The 6,935-nt window shown below is 48.1% G+C and overlaps 1 protein-coding gene across 1 annotated transcript in view; it reads left to right on the top strand.

Moving 5' to 3' along the window:
* Nucleotides 1-4,487: 4,487 nt before the first annotated feature.
* RAB3B (RAB3B, member RAS oncogene family) overlaps nt 4,488-6,935 on the top strand; it is a 69,345-nt gene continuing 66,897 nt past the window's right edge. The window contains exon 1 of the mRNA XM_010849764.1: nt 4,488-4,577. The gene's annotated coding sequence lies outside the window, so the exon portion shown is untranslated. The remainder of the gene's footprint in view (nt 4,578-6,935) is intronic.

Below are 6,935 nucleotides of genomic sequence, written 5' to 3'. Positions count from 1 at the left end.
TCTGCCATAAGGGTGGTGTCATCTGCATATCTGAGGTTATTGGTATTTCTCCCGGCAATCTTGATTCCAGCTTGTGCTTCCTCCAGTCCTGTGTTTCTTATGATGTCCTCTGCATATAAGTTAATAAGCAGAGTGACAATATACAGGCTTGACGTACTCCTTTTTCTATTTGGAACCAGTCTGTTGTTCCATGTCCAGTTCGAACTGTTGCTTCATGACCTGCATACAGGTTTCTCAAGTGGCAGGTCGGGTAGTCTGGAATTTCCATCTCTTTCAGAATTTTCCACAGTTTATTGTGATCCACACAGTCAAAAGCTTTGGCATAATCAATAAAACAGAAATAGATGTTTTTCTGGAATGCTTTTGCTTTTTCGATGACCCATTGGATGTTGGCAATTTGATCACTGGTTCCTCTGCCTTTTCTAAATCCAACTTGAACATCTGGAAGTTCACTACCTTCTTGCCTTTTCTTTTTTCCTTTCTTTCTTTTTGAAATTGAAGTATAGTTGATGTAAAATGAGGGTAAGTGATTGATTCTCATTCAATAAAAAGCATCACTTTATATGTCATGTGCAAACTAGGAGCTAGAGAAGGCTGACTACTCGGACAACTACAGAAGATACAAGGAAATTTTGTTCGTAGGACTTTAACCCCAGTGGTGTTCACCAAGCAACCATGATTCTGTAATCTAGTAGGAATAGCTCTTGACTTGGAGTCAGACAGACCTGATTCAAATCTGGTTCTTCCATTTACATTTGTGTGACCCTGGAAAGTCATTTCAGTTTTCTGACTTCTATTTCCTCATTTATAGAAAGAGGATGGCAATCCATACCTTGCATGATTGCACTGAAGACTAAATGAGACAAAGATATGAGTTAATCCAGTATATTTTAAGGTCTTAATGATTATGATTGTTAGCCAGTCTGTTCCCAGGTCAAAGGTAGAATTTGTCTTTCTTCTTATTCTTACTTGGCATTTAGACAGCCCAATATATGATTTGTTCTGTATTCTCTCTGGTAATCACCTGCTAATCAATAGAGAGGCACAAATGATGCAGCCCAAATGTCAGATATGACCTTCTTGCCCCTTTAAGATCTAAATGCAATGAGTCTGAACCTCAGTTTTTACATTTTATTGCCCTTGTCAGTTGGAAGACATCCTGAAGTTTTCTGCAAATTCCACAAAGACTTAATGCTCCCATAGTCTCTGCGTCTACTCTCCTTTTTCAACTCAGAAAAACAAAGCCCATTGCTCAATTTTCCTATTCACTCATTCATACAACTCTTCTCTCTCAGGAAGCATTCCTGAGTGTAATGGCCTTTACTGAAGTGTTGAGAGTCACAGAAGATGATTACATTATATGTGTGACAAACAACTTCTCCCATTTAATGCATTCCAGTGCTTAAACACCCTCTGTTTACCTACCATGGGAAGGTTACTTCTGACCCTTTATCCATGCAGCACCTACCCTTACACTGATTTTCTTACTCATTTTTTTCCTTTCCCCTTCCCAGCTCTCTTTATTACTTCCCCCACCATTTTGCTAAGTAAATTCCAAATTCCTTTCCTTTTTTGCACTGAGCAAGTGAGTGTCTCCTTTCTCCTCTCACACTTACATATCCACACTTCTCAAGGCCCTAAACAGGACAAAAGGACCTCTCTACGTTAGAGTTTATCCTTCTTGGAAGGCAGTTGTTAAAAAAGAGTGTTTTTGGTTCTGTTACAACCACAATGTTTCCTACTTATTGAGGGCTTACTATGTGCCTGGCACTCAGTCAAGTGCTTTCCAGTAGCTATCCCATTTTCTTATTTGATCTTCACAACATTATTACTATTTCTACAAATAACAATGAGGTGCATGTGTCAGAAAAATCAGATAATATACCTAAGGTCACACAGCAAGTAACTATGTAGAACAAGGATTAAAAACTACATCTGTCTGGGAAGAAAGAGAAAGTGATGAGAAGACCTGAGGCGATGTAAACCAATACCATCTGCTCTTCTATTGTCTCCCAACCCCAAAAGGGTGGGTTTTTTGTGTTATCTCATTATTTCTGTGAAGAATGAATAGTTATTATCATGACACCCATTTTGAAAATGAGAAAACTCAAGTAAGACAGTGAAGGAGCAGGCAGCATAGGATATTTGATTTTAAGATCACAGAAGCATTAGTTCTGGGTAATCACCCAGAAGAAATTCAAGGTATGACCATGGGAGGGAAAGTGAAGAGGAGACCAAGGACTGAAGAATCAGGCAACCACATGGCTACCAAAGGCACCAGGAGGGTGGCAGGACAGGGCTAATGCGAATGACCATGAGCCAGAGATTGGAATCTTCAATGCAGTGGAGCAATTGGGGGTCAGTGATGTCCTTGATAAGAGGGATGGGAAGCGGTGTGTCTGGAGACCAAAGGAGAAGCAATTTTGGTACAAGGGTGGAAGTGGCAATGCTAACTCCACCTCTTGGTTCTGTGATGTGTGGAGAGTAGAGAAGTGAGAAGTTTTCCTGCAGAAGGTGGCAGAAGTCCTGGAGGACTGTCAAGCATTAATAAAGGCAAAGAAGTAACCTGAGTATGCTCTGACGAAGCAGAGGGTGTAGGAAAGTTTGTTGGCGAAAGAACAGGATTCTAGAGGGCACATTGGGAAGGGCTGTCAGGACGTGGATGGTGGGAAGGTGAGTGAAAGGGAGGGAGTGGAAAAGCTCAGAAGAGCTCAAAGATGAGTGAGAAGTCAGACAACCAGAGGGGCTGTCTTTTGGGTGGCTCCTTGGGCCAGAGAGACAAATTGTAGATAAAGTCATAATGGAATGTAGGGAAAAAATGTTTTGATATCTGACTCTGTTGTCTAAGATTTTTTTCTTAAATTGATATATAGTTAATTTATAACTTAGTGTTAGTTTCAAGTGTACAGCAAAGTGATTCAGTTACATAAACATATAAATCACTTTGCTGACAAAGGTCTGATTAGTCAAAGCTATGGTTTCCAGTAGTCCTGTACAGATGTGAGAGTTGGACCATAAAGATGGCCAGGTGCCAAAGGATCAGTGCTTTTGAATTGTGGTGCTGGAGAAGACTCTTGGGAGTCCCTTGGACAGTAAGGAGATCAAACAGGTCAGACCTAAAGGAAATCAATCCTGAATATTCATTGGAAGGACTGATGCTGAAGCTGAAACTCCAACACTTTGGCTACCTGATGTGCAGAACTGATTAACTGGAAAAGACCCTGTTGCTGGGAAAGATGGGGGGCACCAGGAGAAGGGGACAACAGAGGATGAGATGGTTGGATGACATCACCAACTCAATAGACATGAGTGTGAGCAAGCCTCGGGAGATAGTGAAGACAGGGAAGCCTGGCAAGCTGCTGTTAATGGGATCGCAGAAAGTTGGACATGACTGAGTGAGTGAACAACAATAGACCTCTAAGATTTGAGAAGGGGGATGACTATGGGGAGGGATTATAATTCTAAACCAAACGTGGCAGCTGGTTCCTGTGACTTCAGGAAGATTGAAATGAAGTCGAAGGATGGGATGCTATTTACTTGTTATACCTGCCGTCTCTGGCAGAGCTGGGACTTTCTAATGACAAGGAAAGAACATTTTCTCACTCCAGGCTACTGCTGGTAATGGAGAGCCATTGGAAATGTTTTGTTTGTTTCATCAAGGTGGAGGTAACATGGTGACATATAGAACAATCACTCAAACTGCTGATGTAGATGGTAGATTAAGAATGGAGGCAGGGAGACCCACTGGGAGGCCGTTGCTTTAGTTCAAGCAAGAAGTGATGAGGTCTGAACCAGGGTGAGAGCTGTGGAGATGAAGAGGAAGGGAAGGGATAGGATACCTTGAAGTGAAGTGAAGTGAAAGTCGTTCAGTCGTGTCCGACTCTTAGCGACCCCATGGACTGCAGCCCACTAGGCTCCTCCGTCCATGGGATTTTCCAGGCAAGAGTACTGGAGTGGGGTGCCATTGCCTTCTCCTTATGGAGGCGTTATTACCAGGCTGATGGGATGTAGGGTGTGAAGGAGTGTATAGGGTATACAACAATGCCCAGGTTTCTGGCTTTGCTTCCACGTAGACAGCCATCCAGATCTTGCCTCTCTCCGTGGGCTTCTTTGAGTACGAAGTGATAAATACACAGGCAAGAGCTTCAGAAATGGCAGAGCTACAAACCCATCATCATCTACTTTATCATCAAAGCCCTTTGATTACCCTACTAAGTTCAGTCTATGGAACGAGGCGTGAGAATTAAGATAAATCACGATAGTCAAGCAGGTATTGGGGATCTTCGGGTCCCCAAGAAACCTCGTATTCCCTACACCTGCCGGGAGCCGAGGGCCCCGCGATAGCGGGCTCTGCCCCTGGGCGGGGCATGGGTGGGGCCTGGAAGCGGCCGTAACCCAGCCCAGCTGCAGCCCGAGCCTCTGCCCGAAGTCGCCGCGGAGGGGACCGGACCCGCCCCACCCCGCCCCCCACCTCCCTGCTCCGCGAACCCGCTGCGCCTTCTGCCTCCCGCCGCCAGGTCCAGCGGTTCCGCGGCGCTGCCAGGGAGCGAGCCGCTCGTCCTCACCCGGAGTCCCAGGTAAGGGGCGCGGCCCGGCAGCCCGCCTGGGGCGGATCTGGGACCGATCCCCGGAGCGGGGCGCGGGGCACAGTGAGCGGGCATTGAGAAGGAGCACAGGGCAGCGGAAGGGGCACCTAGAAGGGGCCAGGGGAGGCCACTAAGGAAGGGTACCGCGGCAGTGAAGGGGCACGTAGCGCGGGGAGGGGCCCTGGGGAGCATCTACCCGGGCTTTGAGGGCCGCGAGGGGAGCCCCAGAGGCAGGGGCAGCGGGATCGGAGGAACAAGAAAGAGGGCGCCGGGGCTGGGGAGAAGGCTGAGCGGCAACTGGAGAGCGCAGCGAAGGCTGGTTGAGGGGGAAACTGGGGGGAGGGGGATGGAGGCGGGGGAGATGTAAGAAGGGAGCTGAGAGGGGCCGTGCGGGCAGAGGGTACCGAGCAGCCGAGGGGCTGGGAAAGGGGTGTTGAAGAGATTAAGGAGAGCGAGGGAGGGGAGGTGTGGAAGTGAAGAGCTAAGGGGAGGGGACTGGGTGGTGGGGGTCGTTTTGAGATGGAGGAGTGAGACGAGGAGGGGAAGGCGAGCTGGGCGGGAGAGGGGTGCTGCGCGGGGAGAGGGTAATCTGAGTGTGGTGTGGAGCGGAGCCCAGCTGGGTATGGGCAAGGTGGGTAATTGGAGTGGGGGCTTGGAGGTGGGAAGCTAGGAAGAATGAGAAGGTGGGAGACAAGGCTAGGTCTATCCAGACTGCAGAGAAAGCGGGTGGGGAGCTGATGAAGGGAGAGTCCTGGCCTTGGATATGGGCTGTGGGAGCCTGAGTTCTGGCTAGAGGTGGGCTGTGGAGAGGCACTGCAGTTTAGCAGGGGGTTGGGGGAACTGTCCTGGAACTTGGAGAGTTTAGGGTGGTGGATGGGCTGGGTCATGGTGCAGAGAAAGCCAGGTGTGGGTTGTGGTGTGAGTGGGAAGATGATGGGGGCCCAGAGTGGAGTCCAACAGCATCCGGATGCTAGCCCTGTCTTAGCTCCTCACAAGCTGAGGAGGTGGTGCAAGCACTGGAGCCTATTACACTGCTACCTGGAATCAGAGACAAGAAGAGAATCATTGACAGGGAAATTCATCTACAGGCGGACTCTTGTTCTAGAGTCCAAGTGTAGGAAGAGATTTTTAGGGAGGGCAAGGTGGCAGCCTCCGGCAGCTAGTAGAGGTGAGGAGGGGAGTGAGAGAGGGACAGGGACATCCATCTCAACTGCATGGAATCCAGATGGAAAAGGGTACGGGATAGTAAAAAGAGCTGGATGTGTTTGTGTGCACAGGTGTGTGCCCACCTGTTCTACTCATATAAACGGAGGAAGACAATGGAAGTCTGGGAAAAGCCGCCTATGGTATAAGGAAGCCCTGGTGCTGTGTTGTTGTTGTTTAGTTGCTCACTTGGGTCGGATTCTTTGTGACCCTGTGAACTGCAGCCTGCCAAGTTCCTCTGTCCATGAGATTTCCCATGCAAGAATACTGGAGTGGGTTGCCATTTCCTCCTCCAGGGGATCTTCCCAACCCAGGGATGGAACCCATGTCTCTGCATTGGCAGGTGGATTCTTTACCACTGAGCCACCGGGGAAGCCCCTGGTGCTTGTTTGCGGGAGCAAAGACATTCTGCTGGAGGATGGTGGGTCAGGGAAGACTTTGAGGTCATGAAGGATTTAGCTAGCAGGAGGAAAGTATGTTCCAATCAGAGGAAACAGTATGGAAGAAGGCAAAAATCGAAAATGATCTCCAACCCAAGAAATAAATCTCCAATTTCTTATGGATTATGATGTGAAGGGAGGCACCAGTAACCTGTAGAGGATGTTTGAAAAGGTTTTCCCTTTAAGCTGGAATTCCTATGGTTTCTCTTCATCTCCCCAGAGCACAGCGGAGATGGCACACAGTAGGTGCTCAATGAATGTTGACTGAATGAATAACTGAGCTGTGGTTTTGCTCTTGCCTCTATTTCCTCACCTACTCCCAAGAATTGTTGTGAGAATCAAATATAATTTGGGTGAAAGAGCTTCACAAACTGTAAAGTACTGTATAGAAGAGAGAGGGCACTGACGTTATTATGCAGGTTTGCCTACATTATCGGAGAAGGCAATGGCACCCCATTCCAGTACTCTTGCCAGGAAAATCCCATGGATGGAGGAGCCTGGTAGGCTGCAGTCCATGGGGTCATGAAGAGTCGGACACGACTGAGTGACTTCACTTTCACTTTTCACTTTCATGCATTGGAGAAGGAAATGGCAACCCACTCCAGCGTTCTTGCCTGGAGAATCCCAGGGACAGGGGAGCCCGGTGGGCTGCCGTCTATGGGGTTGCACAGAGTCGGACACGACTGAAGTGACTTAGCAGCAGTAG

The sequence above is a fragment of the Bison bison genome, unplaced genomic scaffold, assembly GCF_000754665.1.
Source record: "Bison bison bison isolate TAMUID 2011002044 unplaced genomic scaffold, Bison_UMD1.0 scf7180017851016, whole genome shotgun sequence".
In the NCBI taxonomy this organism is placed as follows: Eukaryota; Metazoa; Chordata; class Mammalia; order Artiodactyla; family Bovidae; genus Bison; species Bison bison.
Note: the sequence above shows the minus strand (reverse complement) of the source record. Positions and strands in the feature narration are given on the sequence as shown.